Source organism: Ambystoma mexicanum, chromosome 2p (assembly GCF_040938575.1).
Source record: "Ambystoma mexicanum isolate Mex_15411 chromosome 2p, UKY_AmexF1_1, whole genome shotgun sequence".
Taxonomy (NCBI): domain Eukaryota; kingdom Metazoa; phylum Chordata; class Amphibia; order Caudata; family Ambystomatidae; genus Ambystoma; species Ambystoma mexicanum.
In genome coordinates, this window is record NC_090923.1 from 220,968,031 (window position 1) to 220,992,443 (window position 24,413).

Genomic DNA, 24,413 nt, shown 5'->3' on the forward strand with positions numbered 1-24,413 from the left:
AGGGGAGAGATACACGGGGCTTGAGGGGGGTGTGGGGGGGAGGGGAGAGAGACACGAGGCATGAGCGGGGGTGGGAGGAGGGGGAGAAGACACGGGGCATGAGCGGGGGTGGGGGGAAGGGGAGAGACACACAGGGCATGAGTGGGGGGTGGGGGGAAGGGGAGACAGACACGGGCATGAGCAGGGTTTGGGAGGAACAGTAGGGAGACACGGGGCATGAGCGGGGGGTGGGGGGGAAGGGGAGTGAGACACGGGCATGAGCAGGGTTGGGGGGAAGGGGAGAGACACTCGAGGCATGAGCGGGGTGTGGGGGGAAGGGGAGAGACACACGGGGCATGAGCGGGGGTGGGGCGGAAGGGGAGAGACACCGGGCAGGAGCGGGGGGTGGGGGGAAGGGGAGACAGAAACGGGGCATGAGCAGGGGGTGGGGGGAAGGGGAGACAGACACGGGGCATGAGCAGGGGGTGGGAGGAACAGTAGGGAGACATGGGGTATGAGCGGGGGTGGGGGGGAAGCGGAGAGACACACAGGGCATGAGCGGGGGGGTGGGGGGAAGGGGAGAGAGACTCAGGGAATGAGCAGGGGGTGGGAGGAACAGTAGGGAGACACGGGGCATGAGCTTGGGGGTGGGGGGAAGGGGAGAGAGACACGGGCATGAGCGGGGTAGGGGGAAGGGGAGAGACACTCGAGGCATGAGCGGGGTGTGGGGGGAAGGGGATAGACACACGGGGCATGAGCGGGGGGTGGGGCGGAAGGGGAGAGACACCGGGAAGGAGCGGGGGGTGGGGGGAAGGTGAGAGACACACGGGGCATGAACGGGGGGTGGGGGGGAAGGGGAGAGAAACGGGGCAGGAGCAGGGGGTGGGGGGGAAGGGGAGAGACAAATGGGGCATGAGCGGGGTGTGAGGGGAAGGGGAGGGAGGCACGGGGCATGAGCGGGGGGTGGGGAGGAAGGGGAGGGAGACACCGACCATGAGCGGGGGGTGGGGGAAGGGGAGAGAGACACGGGGCATGAGCGGGGGGTGGGGGGGAGGGAGAGAGACACGAGGCATGAGTGGGGGTGGGGGGAAGGGGAGAGAGACACAGGGCATGAGCGGGGGTGGGGGGAAGGGGAGAGAGACACGGGGCATGCGCAGGGGGTGGTGGTGGGGGGCTAAGGGAGAGGAACACGGGGCTTGAGCGGGGGTTGGGGGGTCAGGGGAGAGAGACACGGGGCATGTGCGGGGGGTGGGGGGAAGGGGCGTGTAACACAGGTCTTGCGCGCTGGATGGGGGTGGGGGGGAAAGGGAGAGAAACACAGCATGAGCGGGGGGTGGGGGGAAGGGGAGAGAGACGCGGGGCATGAGCGGGGGGTGGGGGGATGGGAAGAGAGACACGGGGCATGAACGGGGGGTGGGGGGAAGGGGAGAGACACACAGGGCATGAGCAGGGGGTGGGGGGAACAGTAGGGAGACACGGGGCATGAGCAGGGGGTGGGGTGTAAGGGGAGAGACACGAGGCATGAGTGGGGGTGGGGGGAAGGGGAGAGAGACACAGGGCATGAGCGGGGGTGGGGGGAAGGGGAGAGAGACACGGGGCATGCGCGGGGGGTGGTGGTGGGGGGCTAAGGGAGAGGAACACGGGGCTTGAGCGGGGGTTGGGGGGTCAGGGGAGAGAGACACGGGGCATGTGCGGGGGGTGGGGGGAAGGGGCGAGTAACACAGGTCTTGCGCGCTGGGTGGGGGTGGGGGGGAAAGGGAGAGCAACACAGCATGAGCGGGGGTGGGGGAAGGGGAGAGAGACGCAGGGCATGAGCGGGGGCGGGGGGAAGAGGAGAGAGACACGGGGCATGCGCGGGGGGTGGTGGTGGGGGGCTAAGGGAGAGGAACACGGGGCTTGAGCGGGGGTTGGGGGGTCAGGGGAGAGAGACACGGGGCATGTGCGGGGGGTGGGGGGAAGGGGCGAGTAACACAGGTCTTGCGCGCTGGGTGGGGGTGGGGGGGAAAGGGAGAGAAACACAGCATGAGCGGGGGGTGGGGGGAAGGGGAGAGAGACGCGGGGCATGAGCGGGGGGTGGGGGGATGGGAAGAGAGACACGGGGCATGAACGGGGGGTGGGGGGAAGGGGAGAGACACACGGGGCATGAGCGGGGGGTGGGGGGAACAGTAGGGAGACACGGGGCATGAGCAGGGGGTGGGGTGGAAGGGGAGAGAACGCGGGGCATGAGCGGGGGATGGGGGAAAGGGGAGAGACACACAGGGCATGAGCGGGGGGGTGGGGGGAAGGGGAAAGAGATGCAGGGCATGAGCAGGGGGTGGGGAGGAAGGGGAGAGACACACGGGGCATGAGCTGGGGGTGGAGGGGAATGGGAGAGACACACAGGGCATGAGCGGGGTGGGGGGGTAGGGGAGAGACACACGGGGCATGTGCAGGGGGTGGGGGAAGGGGAGAGACACACGGTCAGGAGCGGGGGGTGGGAGGAAAGGAGGGAGACACGGGGCATGAGCGGGGGTGGGAGGAAGGGGAGAGAAACACGGGGCAGGAGCAGAGGTTCGGGGGGAAGGGGAGAGACACAGGGGGTTGGGGAAGGGGAGAGAGACACGGGGCTTGAGCGGGGGGTGGGGGGAAGGGGAGAGAGACACGGGGCATGAGCGTGGGGTTGTGGGGAGGGGAGAGAGACACGGGTCATGAGCGGGGGGTGAGGAGAAGGGGAGAGAGACGCAGGGCATTAGTGGGGGGTGGGGGGGAAGGGGCGAGAAACACAGGTCATGCGCGGGGGGTGGGGGTGGGGGGGAAGGGAGAGAAACACGGGGCATGAGCGGGGGGTGGGGGGAAGGGGAGAGAGACACGGGGCATGAGCGGGGGTGGGGGGATGGGAAGAGAGACACGGGGCATGCACGGGGGTGGGGGGAAGGGGAGAGACACACGGGGCATGAGCGGGGGTTGGGGGAACAGTAGGGAGACACGGGACATGAGCGGGGGTTGGGGTGGAAGGGGAGAGACACGCGGGGCATGAGCGGGGGATGGGGGAAAGGGGAGAGACACACAAGGCATGAGCGAGGGGTGGGGGGAAGGGGAGAGAGACACAGGGCATGAGCGGGGGGTGGGGGGGAAGGGGATAGACACATGAGGCATGAGCGGGTGGTGGGGGAAGGGGAGAGACACACGGGGTATGAGCGGGGGGTGGGGGGAAGGGGAGAGAGACACGGGGCATGAGCGGGGGTTGGGGGGATGGGAAGAGAGACACGGGACATGAACGGGGGGTGGGGGAAGGGGAGAGAGACACAGGGCATGAGTGGGGGGGTGGGGGGAAGGGGCGAGAAACACAGGTCATCCGCAGGGGGGTGGGGGTGGGGTTGAAGGGAGAGAAACACGGGGCATGAGCGGGGGGTGGGGGGAAGGGGAGAGAGACACGGGGCATGAGCGGGGGTGGGGGGATGGGAAGAGAGACACAGGGCATGCACGGGGGGTGGGGGGAAGGGGAGAGACACACGGGGCATGAGCGGGGGTTGGGGGAACAGTAGGGAGACACGGGGCATGAGCGGGGGGTGGGGTGGAAGCGGAGAAACATGCGGGGCATGAGCGGGGGATGGGGGAAAGGGGAGAGACACACAGGGCATGAGCGGGGGGTGGGGGGAAGGGGAGAGAGACACAGGGCATGAGCGGAGGGTGGGGGGGAAGGGGATAGACACATGAGGCATGAGCGGGGGGTGGGGGAAGGGCATAGACACACAGGGCATGAGCGGAGGGTGGGGGGGAAGGGGATAGACACATGAGGCATGAGCGGGGGGTGGGGGAAGGGCATAGACACACAGGGCATGAGCGGGGGGTGGGGGGAAGGGGAGAGACACACGGGGCATGAGTGGGGGGTGGGGGGAACAGGAGAGACACACGGAGCATGTGCGGGGGGTGGAGGGAACAGTAGGGAGACACACAGGGCATGAGCAGGGGGGTGGGAGGAAGGGGAGAGACACACGGGGCATGAGCAGGGGGTGGGGGGAAGGGGAGAGACACATGGGTCATGAGCGAGGGTGGGGGGAAGGGGAGAGACACACGGGGCATGAGCGGGGGCTGGGGGGGAAGGGGAGAGACACACGGGGCATGAGCGGGGGGTGGGAGGGAAGGGGAGAGACACGGGGCATTAGCGGGGGTGGGGGGAAGGGGAGAGACACACGGGGCATGCGCGGGGGGTGGTGGTGGGGCTAAGGGAGAGAAACACGGGGCTTGAGCGGGGGTTGGGGGGTCAGGGGAGAGAGGCACGGGGCATGTGCGGGGGATGGGGGGAAGGGGCGAGAAACACAGGTCATGCGCGGGGGATGGGGGTGGGGGGGAAAGGGAGAGAAACACAGGGCATGAGCTGGGGGTGGGTGGAAGGGGAGAGAGACACGGGGCATAAGCGGGGGGTGGGGGGATGGGAAGAGAGACTGCGGCATGAGCGTGGGGTGGCAGGGAGGGGAGAGAGACACAGGGCATGAGCTGGGGGTGGGGGGGAAGGGGAGAGAGACACGGGGCATGAGCGTGGGGTGGCGGGGAGGGGAGAGAGACACAGGGCATGAGCGGGGGGGTGGGGGGAAGGGGAGAGAGACACAGGGCATGAGTGGGGGGTGGGGGGAAGGGGCGAGAAACACAGGTCATCCGCGGGGGGTGGGGGTGGGGGGGAAGGGAGATAAACACGGGGCATGAGCGGGGGGTGGGGGGAAGGGGAGAGAGACACGGGGCATGAGCGGGGGGTGGGGGGATGGGAAGAGAGACACAGGGCATGCACGGGGGGTGGGGGGAAGGGGAGAGACACATGGGGCATGAGCGGGGGTTGGGGGAACAGTAGGGAGACACAGGGCATGAGCGGGGGGTGGGGTGGAAGGGGAGAAACATGCGGGGCATGAGCGGGGGATGGGGGAAAGGGGAGAGACACACAGGGCATGAGCAGGGGGGTGGTGGGAAGGGGAGAGAGACACAGGGCATGAGCGGAGGGTGGGGGGAAGGGGATAGACACATGAGGCATGAGCGGGGGGTGGGGGGAAGGCCATAGACACACAGGGCATGAGCGGGGGGTGGGGGGAAGGGGAGAGACACACAGGGCATGAGTGGGGGGTGGGGGGGAACAGGAGAGACACACGGGGCATGTGCGGGGGGTGGAGGGAACAGTAGGGAGACACACAGGGCATGAGCAGGGGGGTGGGAGGAAGGGGAGAGACACACGGGGCATGAGCGGGGGGTAGGGGGAAGGGGAGAGACACATGGGTCATGAGCGAGGGTGGGGGGGAAGGGGAGAGACACACGGGGCATGAGCGGGGTCTGGGGGGAAGGGGAGAGACACACGGGGCATGAGCGGGGGTGGGAGGGAAGGGGAGAGACACGGGGCATTAGCGGGGGTGGGGGAAGGGGAGAGACACACGGGGCATGTGCGGGGGGTGGTGGTGGGGGGCTAAGGGAGAGAAATACGGGGCTTGAGCGGGGGTTGGGGGGTCAGGGGGAGAGAGGCACGGGGCATGTGCGGGGGGTGGGGGGAGTGGGCGAGAAACACAGGTCATGCGCGGGGGATGGGGGTGGGGTGGAAAGGGAGAGAAACACAGGGCATGAGCTGGGGGTGGGTGGAAGGGGAGAGAGACACGGGGCATAAGCGGGGGGTGGGGGGATGGGAAGAGAGACTGCGGCATGAGCGTGGGGTGGCGGGAAGGGGAGAGAGACACAGGGCATGAGCTGGGGGTGGGGGGAAAGGGGGCGAGAAACACAGGTCATCCGTGGGGGGTGAGGGTGGGGGGGAAGGGAGAGAAACACGGGGCATGAGCGGGGGGTGGGGGGAAGGGGAGAGAGACACGGGGCATGAGCGGGGGGTGGGGGGATGGGAAGAGAGACACGGGGCATGCACGGGGGGTGGGGGGAAGGGGAGAGACACACGAGGCATGAGCAGGGGTTAGGGGAACAGTAGGGAGACACGGGGCATGAGCGGGGGGTGGGGTGGAAGGGGAGAAACATGCGGGGCATGAGCGGGGGATGGGGGAAAGGGGAGAGACACACAGGGCATGAGCGGGGGCGTGGGGGGAAGGGGAGAGAGACACAGGGCATGAGCGGAGGGTGGGGGGGAAGGAGATAGACACATGAGGCATGAGCGGGGGGTGGGGGGAAGGGCATAGACACACAGGGCATGAGCGGGGGGTGGGGGGAAGGGGAGAGACACACGGGGCATGAGTGGGGGGTGGGAGGGAACAGGAGAGACACACGGGGCATGTGCGGGGGGTGGAGGGAACAGTAGGGAGACACACAGGGCATGAGCAGGGGGGTGGGAGGAAGGGAGAGACACACAGGGCATGAGCGGGGGGTGGGGGGAAGGGGAGAGACGCATGGGTCATGAGCGAGGGTGGGGGGGAAGGGGAGAGACACACGGGGCATGAGCGGGGGTGGGAGGGAAGGGGAGAGACACGGGGCATTAGCGGGGGTGGGGGGAAGGGGAGAGACACACAGGGCATGCGCGGGGGGTGGTGGAGGGGGGCTAAGGGAGAGAAATACGGGGCTTGAGCGGGGGTTGGGTGTCAGGGGAGAGAGGCACGGGGCATGTGCGGGGGGTGGGGGGAAGGGGCGAGAAACACAGGTCATGCGCGGGGGATGGTGGGGGGGAAAGGGAGAGAAACACAGGGCATGAGCTGGGGGTGGGTGGAAGGGGAGAGAGACACAGGGCATAAGCGGGGGGTGGGGGGATGGGAAGAGAGACTGCGGCATGAGCGTGGGGTGGCGGGGAGGGAGAGAGACACAGGGCATGAGCTGGGGGTGGGGGGAAGGGGAGAGAGACACAGGGCATGAGTGGGGGGTGGGGGGAGGGAGCGAGAAACACAGGTCATGCACGGGGGGTGGGGGTGGGGGGGAAAGGGAGAGAAACACGGGGCATGAGCAGGGGGTGGGGGGAAGGGGAGAGATACACGGGGCATGAGCGGGGGTGGGGGAACAGTAGGGAGACACGGGGCACGAGCAGGGGGTGGGGTGGAAGGGAAGAGACACGCGGGGCATGAGCGGGGGATGGGGGAAAGGAGAGAGACACACAGGGCATGAGCGGGGGGGTGCGGGGGAAGGGGAGAGACACATGGGGCATGAGCAGGGGGTGGGGGGAAGGGGAAAGAGACACAGGGCATGAGCAGGGGGTGGGGAGGAAAGGGAGAGACACACGGGGCATGAGCGGGGGGTGGAGGGGAATGGGAGAGACACACAGGGCTGGAGCGGGGGGTGGGGGGAAAGGAGGGAGACACGGGGCATGAGCGGTGGTGGGAGGAAGGGGAGAGAAACACGGGGCAGGAGCAAGGGTTCGGGGGGAAGGGGAGAGACACAAGGGGCTGAGCGGGGGTTGGGGGAAGGGAGAGAGACACAGGGCTTGAGCGGGGGGTGGGGGGAAGGGGAGAGATACACGGGGCATGAGCGTGGGGTGGCGGGGAGGGGAGAGAGACACGGGGCATGAGAGGGGGGTGGGGGGGAAGGGGAGAGAGACACAGGGCATGAGTGGGGGGTGGGGGAAAGGGGCGAGAAACACAGGTCATGCTTGGGGGGGAGGGGGTGGGGGGGAAAGGGAGAGAAACACTGGGCATGAGCGGGGGGTGGGGGGAAGGGGAGAGAGACACGGGGCATAAGCGGGGGGTGGGGGGATGGGAAGAGAGACACGTGGCATGCATGGGGGGTGGGGGGAAGGGGAGAGACACACGGGGCATGAGCGGGGGTTGTGGGAACAGTAGGGAGACACGGGGCATGAGCGGGGGGTGGGGTGGAAGGGGAGAGACACGCGGGGCATGAGCGGGGGATGGGGGAAAGCGGAGAGACACACAGGGCATGAGCGGGGGGTGGGGGAAGGGGAGAGAGACTCAAGGCATGAGCGGGGGGTGGGAGGAACAGTAGGGAGACACGGGGCATGAGCGGGGGGGTGGAGGGGAAGGGGAGAGAGACACAGGCATGAGCGGGGTTGGGGGAAGGGGAGAGACACTCGAGGCATGAGTGGGGTCTGGGGGGAAGGGGAGAGACACACGGGGCATGAGCGGGGGGTGGGGCGGAAGGGGAGAGACACCGGGCAGGAGCGGGGGGTGGGGGGAAGGGGAGAGTTACACGGGGCATGAGCGGGGGGTGGGGGGAAGGGGAGAGAAACGGGGCAGGGGGTGGGGGGGAAGGGGAGAGACACATGGGGCATGAGCGGAGTGTGAGGGGAAGGGGAGGGAGACACGGGGCATGAGCGGGGGGTGGGGAGGAAGGGTAGAGAGACACCGGGCATGAGCGGGGGGTGGGGGGGAGGGGAGAGAGACACGAGGCATGAGTGGGGGTGGGGGAAAGGGGAGAGAGACACGGGGCATGAGCGGGGGTGGGGGGAAGGGGAGAGAGACACGGGGCATGCGCGGGGGGTGGTCGTGGGGGGCTAAGGGAGAGAAACACGGGGCTTGAGCGGGGGTTGGGGGGTCAGGGGAGAGAGACACGGGGCATGTGCGGGGGGTGGGGGGGAAGGGGTGAGAAACACAGGTCATGCGCGGGGGGTGGGGGTGGGTGGGAAAGTGAGAGAAACACAGGGCATGAGCGGGGGTGGAGGGAAGGGGAGAGAGACACGGGGCATGAGCGGGGGGTGGGGGGATGGGAAGAGAGACATGGGGCATGAACGGGGGTGGGGGGAAGGGGAGAGACACACGGGGCATGCGTGGGGGGAACAGTTTGGAGACACGGGGCATGAGCAGGGGGTGGGGTGGAAAGGGAGAGACATGCGGGGCATGAGCGGGGGATGGGGGAAAGGTGAGAGAAACACAGGGCATGAGCGGGGGGTGCGGGGGAAGGGGAGAGACACATGGGGCATGAGCGGGGGGGTGGGGGGAAGGGGAAAGAGACACAGGGCATGTGCAGGGGGTGGGGAGGAAGGGGAGAGACACACGGGGCATGAGCGGGGGGTGGAGGGGAATGGGAGAGACACACAGGACATGAGCGGGGGTGGGCGGGTAGAGGAGAGACACACGGGGCTTGTGCAGGGGGTGGGGGAAGGGGAGAGACACACGGGGCAGGAGCGGGGGGTGGGGGGAAAGGAGGGAGACACGGGGCATGAGCGGGGGTGGGAGGAAGGGGAGAGCAACACGGGGCAGGAGCGGAGGTTCGGGGGAAGGGGAGAGACACAAGGGGCTGAGCAGGGGTTGGGGGAAGGGGAGAGAGACACAGGGCTTGAGCGGGGGGTGGGGGGAAGGGGAGAGAGACACAGGGCATGAGCGTGGGGTGGCGGGGAGAGGAGAGAGACACAGGGCATGAGCAGGGGGTGGGGGGAAGGGGAGAGAGACACAGGGCATGAGTGGGGGGTGAGGGGGAAGGGGCGAGAAACACAGGTCATGCGCGGGGGGTGGGGGTGGGGGGGAAGGGAGAGAAACACGAGGCATGAGCGGGGGTGGGGGGAAGGGGAGAGAGACACGGGGCATGAGCGGGGTGTGGGGGAACAGTAGGGAGACACAGGGCATGAGCGGGGGGTGGGGTGGAAGGGGAGAGACACACAGGGCATGAGCGGGGGGTGGGGGGAAGGGGAGAGAGACACAGGGCATGAGCGGGGGGTGGGGGGGAAGGGGATAGACACATGAGGCATGAGCGGGGGGTGGGGGAAAGGGCATAGACAGACAGGGCATGAGCGGGGGGTGGGGGGAAGGGGAGAGACACACGGGGCATGAGTGGGGGGTGGGGGGGAACAGGAGAGACACACGGGGCATGTGCGGGGGGTGGAGGGAACAGTAGGGAGACACACAGGGCATGAGCGGGGGTGGGAGGAAGGGTGAGACACACTGGGCATGAGCGGGGGGTGTGGGGAAGGGGAGAGACACATGGGTCATGAGCGAGGGTGGGGGGGAAGGGGAGAGACACATGGGGCATGATCAGGGGCTGGGGGGAAGGGGAGAGACACACAGGGCATGAGCGGGGGGTGGGAGGGAAGGGGAGAGACACGGGGCATTAGCGGGGATGGGGGAAGTGGAGAGACACACGGGGCAGGCGCCGGGGGTGGTGGTGGGGGGCTAAGGGAGAGAAATACGGGGCTTGAGCGGGGGTTGGGGGGTCAGGGGAGAGAGGCACGGGGCATGTGCGGGGGGTGGGGGGAAGGGGCGAGAAACACAGGTCATGCGCGGGGGATGGGGGTGGGGGGGAAAGGGAGAGAAACACAGGGCATGAGCTGGGGGTGGGTTGAAGGGGAGAGAGACACTGGGCATAAGCGGGGGGTGGGGGGATGGGAAGAGAGACACGCGGCATGAGCGTGGGGTGGCAGGGAGGGGAGAGAGACACAGGGCATGAGCGGGGGGTGCGGGGAAGGGGAGAGAGACACAGGGCATGAGTGGGGGGTTAGGCGAAGGAGCGAGAAACACAGGTCATGCACGGGGGGTGGGGGTGGGGGGGAAAGGGAGAGAAACACGGGGCATGAGCGGGGGGTGGGGGGAAGGGGAGAGATACACGGGGCATAAGCGGGGGGTGGGGGGAACAGTAGAGAGACACGGGGCATGAGCAGGGGGTGGGGTGGAAGGGGAGAGACACACGGGGCATGAGCGGGGGATGGGGGAAAGGGGAGAGACACACAGGGCATGAGCGGGGGGGTGCGGGGGAAGGGGAGAGACACATGGGGCATGAGCGGGGTGGTGGGGGGAAGGGGAAAGAGACACAGGGCATGAGCAGGGGGTGGGGAGGAAGGGGAGAGACACACGGGGCATGAGCGGGGGGTGGACGGGAATGGGAGAGATACACGGGGCATGAGCGGGGGTGGGGGGAACAGTAGGGAGACACGGGGCATGAGCAGGGGGTGGGGTGGAAGGGGAGAGACACACGGGGCGTGAGCAGGGGATGGGGGAAGGGGAGAGACACACGGGGCAGGAGCAGGGGGTGGGGGGAAAGGAGGGAGACACGGGGCATGAGCGGGGGTACGAGGAAGGGAAGAGAAACACAGGGCAGGAGCAGGGGTTCGGGGGGAAGGGGAGAGACACAAGGGGCTGAGCGGGGGTTGGGGGAAGGGGAGAGAGACACGGGGCTTGAGCGGGGGGTGGGGGGAAGGGGAGAGATACACGGGGCATGAGCGTGGGGTGGCGGGGAGGGGAGAGAGACACGGGGCATGAGCGGGGGTGGGGGGAAGGGGAGAGAGACACAGGGCATGAGTGGTGGGTGGGGGAAAGGGGCGAGAAACACAGGTCATGCTTGGGGGGAGGGGGTGGGGGGGAGGAAGAGAAACACTGAGCATGAGCGGGGGGTGGGGGGAAGGGGAGAGAGACACGGGGCATGAGCGGGGGGTGGGGGGATGGGAAGAGAGACAAGGGGCATGCACGGGGGTGGGGGGAACGGGAGAGACACACGGGGCATGAGCGGGGGTTGTGGGAACAGTAGGGAGACACGGGGCATGAGCGGGGGTGGGGTGGAAGGGGAGAGACACGCGGGGCATGAGCGGGGGATGGGGGAAAGGGGAGAGACACACAGGGCATGAGCGGGGGGTGGGGGGAAGGGTAGAGAGACACAGGGCATGAGCAGGGGGTGGGGGGGAAGTGGATAGACACATAAGGCATGAGCGGGGGGTGGGGGAAGGGCAAAGACACACGGGCATGAGCGGGGGGTGGGGGGAAGGGGAGAGACACACAGGGCATGAGCGGGGGGTGGGGGGAAGGGTAGAGAGACACAGGGCATGAGCAGGGGGTGGGGGGGAAGTGGATAGACACATAAGGCATGAGCGGGGGGTGGGGGAAGGGCAAAGACACACGGGCATGAGTGGGGGGTGGGGGGAAGGGGAGAGACACACGGGGCATGAGTGGGGGGCGGAGGGGAACAGGAGAGACACACAGGGCATGTGCGGGGGGTGGAGGGAACAGTAGGGAGACACACAGGGCATGAGCGGGGGGTGGGAGGAAGGGGAGAGACACACGGGGCATGAGCGGGGGGTGGGGGGAAGGGGAGAGACACATGGGTCATGAGCGAGGGTGGGCGGGAAGGGGAGAGACACACGGGGCATGAGCGGGGGCTGGGGGGAAGGGGAGAGACACACGGGGCATGAGCGTGGGGTGGGGGGGAAGGGGAGGGACACACGGGGCATGAGCAGGGGGTGGGGGGAAGGGGAGAGACACACGGGGCATGAGCAGGGGTGGGGGGAAGGGGAAAGAGAAACGGGGCATGAGCGGGGGGTGGGGGAACAGTAGGGAGACACGGGGCATGAGCGGGGGGTGGGGGGGAAGGGGAGAGAGACACGGGCATGAGTGGGGGGTGGGGGGAAGGGGAGAGACACTCGAGGCATGAGCGGGGTGTGGGGGGAAGGGGAGAGACACACAGGGCATGAGCGGGGGGTGGGGGGAAGGGTAGAGAGACACAGGGCATGAGCAGGGGGTGGGGGGGAAGTGGATAGACACATAAGGCATGAGCGGGGGGTGGGGGAAGGGCAAAGACACACGGGCATGAGCGGGGGGTGGGGGGAAGGGGAGAGACACACGGGGCATGAGTGGGGGGCGGAGGGGAACAGGAGAGACACACAGGGCATGTGCGGGGGGTGGAGGGAACAGTAGGGAGACACACAGGGCATGAGCGGGGGGTGGGAGGAAGGGGAGAGACACACGGGGCATGAGCGGGGGGTGGGGGGAAGGGGAGAGACACATGGGTCATGAGCGAGGGTGGGCGGGAAGGGGAGAGACACACGGGGCATGAGCGGGGGCTGGGGGGAAGGGGAGAGACACACGGGGCATGAGCGTGGGGTGGGGGGGAAGGGGAGGGACACACGGGGCATGAGCAGGGGGTGGGGGAAAGGGGAGAGACACACGGGGCATGAGCAGGGGTGGGGGGAAGGGGAAAGAGAAACGGGGCATGAGCGGGGGGTGTGGGAACAGTAGGGAGACACGGGGCATGAGCGGTGGGTGGGGGGGAAGGGGAGAGAGACACGGGCATGAGCGGGGGGTGGGGGGAAGGGGAGAGACACTCGAGGCATGAGCGGGGTGTGGGGGGAAGGGGAGAGACACACGGGGCATGAGCGGGGGTTGGGGCGGAAGGGGAGAGACACACGGGGCAGGAGCAGGGGTGGGGGAAGGGGAGAGACACACGGGGCATGAGCGGGGGTGGGGGGAACACGAGGGAAACATGGGACATGAGCGCGGGGTGGGGGTACAGGCGGGAAACACGGGGCATGAGCGGGGGGTGGGAGGTGGGCGTACAGGAGGGAGACACGGGACATGACCGGAGGGTGGGGGGGCAACAGGAGACATGGGGCATGAGCGGGGGTGGGGGTACACGAGAGAAACAGGGGGCATGAGCGGGGAGTGGAGGTGACAGGGGAGACACGGGGCATGAGCGTGGTGGGGGGAATAGGAGAGAGACACGGGGCATGAGCGAGGGTGGGGGTAACAGGGGAGACACGGGGCATGAGCGGGGGTTGGGGGTAACACAAGCGAGACACAGGGCTTGAGGGGGGTGGGGGAAACACAAGGAGGCACAGGGCATGAGCAGGGGGTGGGGGAAAGGAGGGAGACACGTGGCATGAGCGGGGGAAACAGAGGAGACACGGGGCATGAGCGGGGGAAGGGGGTATAGGGGAGACACAGGGCATGAGCAGGGGGCGGGGGGTAACAGGGGAGACAGGGCATGAGCGGGGGGTGAGGGGGCAACACGGGGAAGACACGGGGCATGAGCGGGGCATGGGGGGTAAGGGGAGAGAGACACGAGGCATGAGCGGGCGGAAGGGGAGAGACACACGGGGCATGGGCAGGGGGTGGGGATGGAGGGGGAGAGACACACGGGGCATGAGAGGGGTGGGGGGGAAGGGGAGAGAGACACGGGGCATGAGCAGGGGGGTGGGGGGAACAGGGCACACGGGGCATGAGTGGGGGTGGAGGGAAAGGAAGGAGACATGGGACATGAGTGGGGGGTGGTGGGAAAGGAGGGAGACATGGGGCATGAGCTGGGGGTGGGAGGGAAGGGGAGAGACACATGGGGCATGAGCAGGGGTTGGGGGAAGGGGAGAGAGACACAGGGCATGAGCAGGGGGTGGGGGGAAGGAGAAAGACACTGGGCATGAGCGGGGGGTGGGGGGAAGGGGAGAGACACACGGGCATGAGCAGGGGGTGGGGGGGAAGGGGAGAGAGACACAGGGCATGAGCAGGGTGTGGGGGAGGGGCAGAGACACACGGGGCATGAGCGGGGAGTGGGGGAAAGGAGGTAGACACGGGCCATGAGCGGGGAGTGGGGGGGAAGGGAGAGACACACGGGGCATGATCGGGGGTGGGGGGTAAGGGGAGAGAGATACGAGGCATGAGCGGGGGGAAGGGGAGAGACACATGGGGCATGAGCAGGGGGTGGGGATGGAGGGGGAGAGACACACGGGGCAACAGAGGGGTGGGGGAAGGGGAGAGAGACACGGGGGCATGAGCAGGGGGATGGGGGGAACAGTAGGGAGACACGGGGCATGAGCGGGGGTGGGGAGGAAGGGGAGAGACACACATGGCATGAGTGGGGGGTGGAGGGGAAGGGGAGAGACACATATGGCATGAGCGGGGGTGGGGGGGAAGGGGAGAGACACACGGGGCATGTGCAGGGGGTGGGGGAAGGGGAGAGACACAAAGGACAGGAGCGGGGGTGGGGGGAAAGGAGGGAGACATGGGGCATGAGCGGGGGTGGTGGGAAGGGGAGAGAAACACGGGGCAGGAGCGGGGGGTCGGGGGAGAAAGGGGAGAGACACACAGGGCAGGAGCGATGGCTGGGGGAAGGGGAGAGAGACACGGGGCATGAGCGGGGGTTGGGGGGAAGGGGAGAGAGACACGGGGCATGAGCGGGTGGGTGGGGGGAAGGGGAGAGAGACACGGGGCATGAGCGGGGGGTGGGGGAAAGGAGGGAGACACAGGCCATGAGCGGGGGAAGGGGAACAGGGGAGACACAGGCATGAGCAGGGGGTGGGGGGAAGGGGAGAGACAAACGGGCATGAGCAGGGGGTGGGGGAAGGGGAGAGAGACACAGGGCATGAGTGGGGGTGGGGGAGGGGCAGAGACACACCGGGCATGAACGGGGAGTGGGGGGAAAGGGAGAGACACACGGGGCATGAGCGGGGGTGGGGGGTAAGGGGAGAGAGATACGAGGCATGAGCAGGGGGAAGGGGAGAGACACACGGGGCATGAGCAGGGGGTGGGGATGGAGGGGGAGAGACACACGGGGCAACAGAGGGGTGGGGGAAGGGGAGAGAGACACGGGGGCATGAGCAGGGGGATGGGGGGAACAGTAGGGAGACACGGGGCAAGAGCGGGGGTGGTGAGGAAGGGGAGAGACACACATGGCATGAGTGGGGGGTGGAGGGGAAGGGGAGAGACACATATGGCATGAGCGGGGGGTGGGGGGAAGGGGAGAGACACTCGAGGCATGAGCGGGGTGTGGGGGGAAGGGGAGAGACACACGGGGCATGAGCGGGGGTTGGGGCGGAAGGGGAGAGACACATGGGGCAGGAGCGGGGGTGGGGGAAGGGGAGAGACACACGGGGCATGAGCGGGGGGTGGGGGAAACACGAGGGAAACATGGGGCATGAGTGCGGGGTGGGGGTACAGGCGGGAAACACGGGGCATGAGCGGGGGGTGGGAGGTGGGCGTACAGGAGGGAGACACGGGACATGACCGGAGGGTGGGGGGGCAACAGGAGACATGGGGCATGAGCGGGGGTGGGGGTACACGAGAGAAACAGGGGGCATGAGCGGGGAGTGGAGGTGACAGGGGAGACACGGGGCATGAGCGTGGTGGGGGGAATAGGAGAGAGACACGGGGCATGAGCGAGGGTGGGGGGTAACAGGGGATACACGGGGCATGAGCGGGGGTTGGGGGTAACACAAGCGAGACACAGGGCTTGAGGGGGGTGGGGGAAACACAAGGGAGGCACAGGGCATGAGCAGGGGGTGGGGGGAAAGGAGGGAGACACGTGGCATGAGCGGGGGGAACAGAGGAGACACGGGGCATGAGCGGGGGAAGGGGGTATAGGGGAGACACAGGGCATGAGCAGGGGGCGGGGGGTAACAGGGGAGACAGGGCATGGGCGGGGGGTGAGGGGGCAACACGGGGAAGACACGGGGCATGAGCGGGGCGTGGGGGGTAAGGGGAGAAAGACACAAGGCATGAGCGGGCGGAAGGGGAGAGACACACGGGGCATGAGCAGGGGGTGGGGATGGAGGGGGAGAGACACACGGGGCATGAGAGGTGTGGGGGGGAAGGGGAGAGAGACACGGGGCATGAGCAGGGGGGTGGGGGGAACAGGGCACACGGGGCATGAGTGGGGGTGGAGGGAAAGGAAGGAGACATGGGACATGAGTGGGGGGTGGTGGGAAAGGAGGGAGACATGGGGCATGAGCTGGGGGTGGGAGGGAAGGGGAGAGACACACGGGGCATGAGCATGGGTTGGGGGAAGGGGAGAGAGACACAGGGCATGAGCAGGGGGTGGGGGGAAGGGGAAAGACACTGGGCATGAGCGGGGGGTGGGGGGAAGGGGAGAGACACACGGGCATGAGCAGGGGGTGGGGGGGAAGGGGAGAGAGACACAGGGCATGAGCAGGGTGTGGGGGAGGGGCAGAGACACACGGGGCATGAGCGGGGGGTGGGGGAAAGGAGGTAGACACGGGCCATGAGCGGGGAGTGGGGGGGAAGGGAGAGACACACGGGGCATGATCGGGGGTGGGGGGTAAGGGGAGAGAGATACGAGGCATGAGCGGGGGGAAGGGGAGAGACACATGGGGCATGAGCAGGGGGTGGGGATGGAGGGGGAGAGACACACGGGGCAACAGAGGGGTGGGGGAAGGGGAGAGAGACACGGGGGCATGAGCAGGGGGATGGGGGGAACAGTAGGGAGACACGGGGCATGAGCGGGGGTGGGGAGGAAGGGGAGAGACACACATGGCATGAGTGGGGGGTGGAGGGGAAGGGGAGAGACACATATGGCATGAGCGGGGGTGGGGGGAAGGGGAGAGACACATGGGGCATGTGCAGGGGGTGGGGGAAGGGGAGAGACACACTGGGCAGGAGCAGGGGGTGGGGGGAAAGGAGGGAGACATGGGGCATGAGCGGGGGTGGTGGGAAGGGGAGAGAAACACGGGGCAGGAGCGGGGGGTCGGGGGAGAAAGGGGAGAGACACACAGGGCAGGAGCGATGGCTGGGGGAAGGGGAGAGAGACACGGGGCATGAGCGGGGGTTGGGGGGAAGGGGAGAGAGACACGGGGCATGAGCGGGTGGGTGGGGGGAAGGGGAGAGAGACACGGGGCATGAGCGGGGGGTGGGGGAAAGGAGGGAGACACAGGCCATGAGCGGGGGAAGGGGAACAGGGGAGACACGGGCATGAGCAGGGGGTGGGGGGAAGGGCAGAGACAAACAAGCATGAGCAGGGGGTGGGGGAAGGGGAGAGAGACACAGGGCATGAGTGGGGGTGGGGGAGGGGCAGAGACACACGGGGCATGAGCGGGGAGTGGGGGGAAAGGGAGAGACACAGGGGGCATGAGCGGGGGTGGGGGGTAAGGGGAGAGAGATACGAGGCATGAGCGGGGGGAAGGGGAGAGACACACGGGGCATGAGCAGGGGGTGGGGATGGAGGGGGAGAGACACACGGGGCAACAGAGGGGTGGGGGAAGGGGAGAGAGACACGGGGGCATGAGCAGGGGGATGGGGGAACAGTAGGGAGACACGGGGCAAGAGCGGGGGTGGTGAGGAAGGGGAGAGACACACATGGCATGAGTGGGGGGTGGAGGGGAAGGGGAGAGACACATATGGCATGAGCGGGGGAGGGGGGGAAGGGGAGAGACACACGGGGCATGTGCAGGGGGTGGGGGAAGGGGAGAGACACACTGGGCAGGAGCGGGGGGTGGGGGAAAGGAGGGAGACATGGGGCATGAGCGGGGGTGGTGGGAAGGGGAGACAAACACGGGGCAGGAGCGGGGGGTCGGGGGAGAAAGGGGAGAGACACACAGGGCAGGAGCGATGGCTGGGGGAAGGGGAGAGAGACACGGGGCATGAGCGGGGGTTGGGGGGAAGGGGAGAGAGACACGGGGCATGAGCGGGTGGGTGGGGGGAAGGGGAGAGAGACACGGGGCATGAGCGGGGGGTGGGGGAAAGGAGGGAGACACAGGCCATGAGCGGGGGAAGGGGAACACAGGGGAGACACGGGCATGAGCAGGGGGTGGGGGGTAACAGGGGAGACAGGGCATGAGCGGGGGGTGAGGGGGTAACACAAGGGAGACACAGGGCATGAGTGGGGGGTGGGGGATAACACGGGGGAGACACAGGGCATGAGCGAGGCGTGGGGGGTAACACAAGGGAGGCAGGTCATGAGCGGCGGGTGGGGGGAACAGGGCACACGGGGCATGAGCGGGGGTGGGGGGAAAGGAAGGAGACATGGGGCATGAGCGGGGGGTGGTGGGAAAGGAGGGAGACATGGGGCATGAGCTGGGGGTGGGGGAAAGGGGAGAGACACACAGGGCATGAGCAGGGGGTGGGGGGAAGGGGAGAGAGACACGGGGCATGAGCAGGGGGTGGGGGAAGGGGAGAGACACTGGGCATGAGCAGGGGGTGGGGGGAAGGGGAGAGCCACACGGGCATGAGCAGGGGGTGGGGGGGAAGGGGAGAGAGACACAGGGCATGAGCGGGGGGTGGGGGAGGGGCAGAGACACACGGGGCATGAGCGGGGAGTGGGGGGAAGGGGAGAGACACACGGGGCGTGAGCAGGGGGTGGGGAGGAAGGGGAGAGACACACGGGGCATGAGCGGGGGTAGGGGGTAAGGGGAGAGAGACACGAGGCATGAGCGGGCGGAAGGGGAGAGACACACGGGGCATGAGCAGGGGGTGGGGATGGAGGTGGAGAGACACACGGGGCATGAGAGGGGTGGGGGTGAAGGGAAGAGAGACACGGGGATGAGCAGGGGGGTGGGGGAACAGTAGGGAGACACAGGGCATGAGCGGGGGTGGGGAGGAAGGGGAGAGACACACATGGCATGAGTGGGGGGTGGAGGGGAAGGGGAGAGACACACAGGGCAGGGGCGGGGGTGGGGGGTAAGGGGAGAGACACACTGGGCAGGAGCGGGGAGTGGGGGTAAAGGAGGGAGACATGGGGCATGAGCGGGGGTGAGGGGAAGGGGAGAGAAACACGGGGCAGGAGCGGGGGGTTGGGGGAAGGGGAGAGACACACAGGGCAGGAGCGGGGGCTGGGGGAAGGGGAGAGAGACACGGGGCATGAGCGGGGGGTGGGGGGAAGGGGAGAGAGACACGGGGCATGAGCGGGGGGTGGCGGGGAGGGGAGAGAGACGCAGGGCATGAGCAGGGGGTGGGGGGAAGGGGAGAGAGACACGGGGCATGAGCGGGGGGTGGGGGGAAGGGGCGAGAAACACGGGTCATGCGTGGGTGGTGGGGGTGGGGGGGAAAGGGAGAGAAACGTGGGGCATGAGCAGGGGGGTGGGGGGAAGGGGAGAGAGGCACGGGGCATGAGTACGGGGTGGGGGGGTGGGAAGAGAGACACGGGGCATGAACGGGCGGTGGGGGAAGGCGAGAGACACACAGGGCATGAGCGGGGTGTGGGGGGAAGGGGAGAGACACACGGGGCATGAGCGGGGGGTGGGGCGGAAGGGGAGAGACACACGGGGCAGGAGTGGGGGGTGGGGGAAAGGGGAGAGACACACGGGGCTTGAGCGGGGGTGGGGGGATCAGTAGGGAGACACGGGGCATGAGCGGGGGTGGGGAGGAAGGGGAGAGACACACATGGCATGAGTGGGGGTCGTAGGGGAAGGGGAGAGACACACAGGGCATGAGCGGGGGTGGTGGGGAATTGGAGAGACGACGGGGCATGTGCAGGGGGTGGGGGGAAGGGGAGAGACACATGGGGCAGGAGTGGGGGGTGGGGGGAAAGGAGGGAGACACGAGGCATGAGCGGGGGTGGCAAGAAGGGGAGAGAGACACGGGGCAGGAGTGCGGGGTCGGGGGAAAGGGGAGAGAGACACGGGGCATGAGCGGGGGGGTTGGGGAGGAAGGGGAGAGAGACACGGGGCATGAGCGGGGGGTGGGGGGAAGGGGAGAGAGACACGGGGCATGAGCGGGGGGTGGCGGGAGGGGAGAGAGACACGGGGCATGAGCAGGGCATGGGGGAAGGGGAGAGAGACAAGGGGCATGAGCGGGGGTGGGGGGGAAGGGGCGAGAAACACGGGTCATGCGCGGTTGGTGGGGGTGGGGGGAAAGGGAGAGACACATGGGGCATGAGCAGGGGGTGGGGGGAAGAGGAGAGAGACACGGGGCATGAGTGGGGGGTGGGGGGATGGGAAGAGAGACACGGGGCATGAACGGGCGGTGGGGGGAAGGGGAGAGACACACGGGGCATGAGCGGGGTGTGGGGGGAAGGGGAGAGACACACGGGGCATGAGCGGGGGGTGGGGCGGAGGGGAATGACACACGGGGCAGGAGCGGGGGGTGCGGGGAAGGGGAGAGACACACAGGGCTTGAGTGGGGGTGGGGGGAACAGTATGGAGACACGGGGCATGAGCGGGGGTGGGGAGGAAGGGGAGAGACACACATGGCATGAGTGGGGGTTGTAGGGGAAGGGGAGAGACACACAGGGCATGAGCGGGGGTGGGGGAAGGGGAGAGACACACGGGGCATGTCCAGGGGGTGGGAGGAAGGGGAGAGACACACGGGGCAGGAGTGGGGGGTGGGGGAAAGGAGGGAGACACGAGGCATGAGCGGGGGTGGCAGGAAGGGGAGAGAGACACGGGGAAGGAGCGCGGGGTCGGGGGAAAGGGGAGAGACAAACGGGGCATGAGCGGAGGCTGGGGGAAGGGGAGAGAGACACGGGGTATGAGGGGGGGTTATGGGGGAAGCGAGAGAGACACGGGGCATGAGCGGGGGGTTGAGGGAAGGGGAGAGAGACACGGGGCATGAGCGGGGGTGGCAGGGAGAGAGACACGGGGCATGAGCGGGGGGTTGGGGGAAGGGGAGAGAGACACGGGGCATGAGCGGGGGGTGGCAGGGAGAGAGACACGGGGCATGAGCAGGGGGTGGGGGGAAGGGGAGAGAGACATGGGGCATGAGCGGGGGGTGGGGGGGAAGGGGCGAGAAACACGGGTCATGCGTGGGGGTGTGGGTGGAGGGGAAAGCGAGATAAACACGGGGCATAAGCAGGGGGTGGGGGGAAGGGGAGAGAGACACGGGGCATGAGTGGGGGGTGAGGGGATGGGAAGAGAGACATGGGGCATGAAAGGGGTGAGGGGGAAGGCGAGAGAGACACATGGCATGAGCGGGGGTTGCGGGGGAAGGGGATAGACACATGAGGCATGAGCGGGGGGTGAGGGGAAGGGCATAGACACACAGGGCATGAGCGGGGGGTGCGGGGGAAGGGGAAAGAGACACGGGGCATGAGCGGGGATCTGGGGGGAAGGGGAGAGAGACAGAGGGCATGAGCGGGGGGTGGGGGGAAGGGGATAGACACATGAGGCATGAGCATGGGGTGGGGGGAAGGGCATAGACACACAGGGCATGAGCGTGGGGGTGCGGGGGAAGGGGAGAGACACACAGGGCTTGAGCGTGGCAGTGGGGGGAAGGGGAAAGAGACACAGGGCATGAGCGGCGGAGGGTGGGGAGGAAGGGGAGAGACACACGGGGCATGAGCGGGTGTGGAGGGGAAGGGGAAAGGCACAAAGGGCATGAGCGGGGGTGGGGGTAGGGGAGAGACACACGGGGCATGTGCAGGGGGTGGGGGAAGGGGAGCGACACACGGAGCTGGAGCGGCGGGTGGGTGTAAAGGACGGAGACACGGGGCATGAGCGGGGGTGGGAGGAAGGGGAGAGAAACACGGGGCAGGAGTGGGGGGTGGGGGGGAAGGGGAGAGACACACGGGGCATGAGCGGAGGCTGGGGGGAACAGTCGGAGACACGGGGCATGAGCGGGGGGTGGGGGGGACGGGGAGAGAGACACGGGCATTAGCGGGGGGTAGGGGGGAAGGGGAGAGACACTCGAGGCATGAGCGGGGTGTGGGGGGAAGGGTAGAGACACACGGGGCGTCAGCGGGGGGTGGGGTGGAAGGGGAGAGACACACGGGGCAGGAGTGGGGGGTATCAGGAGAGACACACGGGGCTTGAGCGGGGGGTGGGGGGAAGGGGAGAGACACACGGGGCATGAGCGGGGGATGGGGGGAACAGTAGGGAGACACGGGGCATGAGCAGGGGGTGGGGGAAGGGGAGAGAGACACTGGGCATGAGCGGGGGTGGGGGAAGGGGAGAGACACACAGGCATGAGCAGGGAGTGGGGGGAAGGGGAGAGAGACACAGGGCATGAGCGGGGGGTGGGGGAGGGGCAGAGGCACACGGGGCATGAGTGGGGGGTGGGGGAAAGGAGGGAGACACGGGCCATGAGCGGGGAGTGGGGGGAAGGGGAGAGACACACGGGGCATGAGCAGGGGGTGGGGGGGAAGGGGAGAGACACGGGGCATGAGCGGGTGGAAGGGGAGAGACACACGGGGCATGAGCGGGGGGTGGGGATGGAGGGGGAGAGACACACGGGGCATGAGGGGGATAGGGTGAAGGGGAGAGAGACACGGGGCATGAGCAGGGGGGTGAGGGGAACAGGGCACACGGGGCATGAGTGGGGGTGGGGGGAAAGGAAGGAGACATGGGGCATGAGCGGGGGTGGTGGGAAAGGAGGGAGACATGGGGCATGAGCTGGGGTGGGGGGAAGGGGAGAAACACACGGGGCATGAGAAGGGGGTGGGGGGAAGGGGAGGGAGACACGGGGCATGAGCAGGGGGTGGGGGAAGGGGAGAGACACTGGGCATGAGCAGGGGGTGAGGGGAAGGGGAGAGACACCCGGGCATGAGCAGGGGTTGGGGGGGAAGGTGAGAGAGACACAGGGCATGAGCGGGGGGTGGAGGAGGGGCAGAGACACACAAGGCATGAGCGGGGAGTGGGGGGAAGGGGAGAGACACACGGGACATGAGCAGGGGTGGGGGGAAAGGGAGAGACACAAGGGGCATGAGTGGGGGTGGGGGGTAAGGGGAGAGAGGCACGAGGCATGAGCGGGGGAAGGGGAGAGACACACGGGCATGAGCAGGGGGATGGGGGAACAGTAGGGAGACACGGGGCATGAGCGGGGGGTGGGGAGGAAGGGGAGAGACACACATGGCATGAGTGGGGGGTGGAGGAGAAGGGGAGAGACACACAGGGCATGAGCGGGGGTGGGGGGGAAGGGGAGAGACACACGGGGCATTTGCAGGGGGTGGGGGGAAGGGGAGAGACACGGGGCATGAGCGGGGGTGGCGGGGAGGGGAGAGAGACACGGGGCATGAGGAGGGGGTGGGGGGAAGGGGAGAGACACATGGGTCATGAGCGAGGGTGGGGAGGAAGGGGAGAGACACACGGGGCATGAGCGGGGCTGGGGGAAGGGGAGAGACACACGGGGCATGAGCGGGGGCTGGGGGAAGGGGAGAGACACACGGGGCATGAGCGGGGGGTGGGGGGGAAGGGGAAAGACAGAGGGCATAAGCGGGGGTGGGGGGAAGGGGAGAGACACACGGGGCATGAGCGGGGGGTGGGGGGAAGGGGGGAGACACATGGGTCATGAGCGAGGGTGGGGAGGAAGGGGAGAGACACACGGGGCATGAGCGGGGGCTGGGGGAAGGGGAGAGACACAAGGGGCATGAGCATGGGGTGGGGGGAAGGGGAGAGACACGGGGCATTAGCGGGGGTAGGGGGAAGGGGAGAGACACACGGGGCATGAGCAGGGGGTGGGGGGAAGGGGAGAGACACACGGGGCATGAGCTGCGGGTGGGGGGAAGGGGAGAGAGACACGGGCATGAGCGGGGGGTGGAACAGTAGGGAGACACAGGGTATGAGCGGGGGTGGGGGGAAGGGGAGAGACACACACGGGCCATGAGCAGGGGTGGGGGGAAGGGGAGAGAGAAACGGGGAATGAGCGGGGGGTGGGGGAACAGTAGGGAGACACGGAGCATGAGCGGGGGGTGGGGGAACAGTAGGGAGACACGGAGCATGAGCGGGGGGTGGGGGGGAAGGGGAGCAAGACACTAACATGAGCGGGGGTTGGGGGGGAAGGGGAGAGACATTCGAGGCATGAGCGGGGTGTGGGGGGGAAGGGGAGAGACACACGGGGCATGAGCGGGGGTGGGGCGGAAGAGGAGAGACACACGGGGCAGGAGCGGGGGGTGGGGGGAAGGGGAGAGACACACCTGGCATGAGCGGGGGGTGGGGGGAACATGAGGGAAACACGGGGGATGAGCTGGGGGGTGGGGGGTGGGCATACAGGAGGGAGACACGGGACATGACCGGAGGGTGGGGGGGCAACAGGAGACACAGGGCATGAGCGGGGGTGGGGGTACACGAGGGAAACACGGGGCATGAGCGGGGAGTGGGGGGGACAGGGGAGACACGGGGCATGAGCGGGGGGTGGGGGTGACAGGGGAGACACAGGGCATGAGCGGGGTGGGGGGAATTGTAGAGAGACATGGGG